The sequence below is a fragment of the Grammomys surdaster genome, unplaced genomic scaffold, assembly GCF_004785775.1.
Source record: "Grammomys surdaster isolate TR1022 unplaced genomic scaffold, NIH_TR_1.0 119503, whole genome shotgun sequence".
In the NCBI taxonomy this organism is placed as follows: domain Eukaryota; kingdom Metazoa; phylum Chordata; class Mammalia; order Rodentia; family Muridae; genus Grammomys; species Grammomys surdaster.
The window spans coordinates 1-375 of NW_021615618.1; positions in this window are offsets into that span (position 1 = coordinate 1).

Here is a 375-nt window from a genome sequence, read left to right on the forward strand (position 1 = left end):
TTACAGTCAGACATTTGAGACATTTTGTTGACAATTTGGTATTACCCATGTTACTGGAATTCCTTGTAATTTTCAAGGACAAGGTATTATAAAACAGATATTGTGGAACTTTAAAATAGTGTCTTTCTGACTTTCTGAGTGTGGCAGAAGCGACTGCTAGCACTTCTGCCCTGATTTTACTAAGAATGCTAAAAAAATGGCTTTTAAAAACAAAAGAGGGAGAGTTACACCCCAGAAGGAATCTCCCAGGAATACTCTCGGTCATGCCTTGTTTGTTCACAACTTTGTACATCTGCTGCTGACTGCCTTTGGCATGCTGAGACCAATAAAAACTATGGCACAGTTATGTAGAAGCACCTTCTTACTTTTAAATGG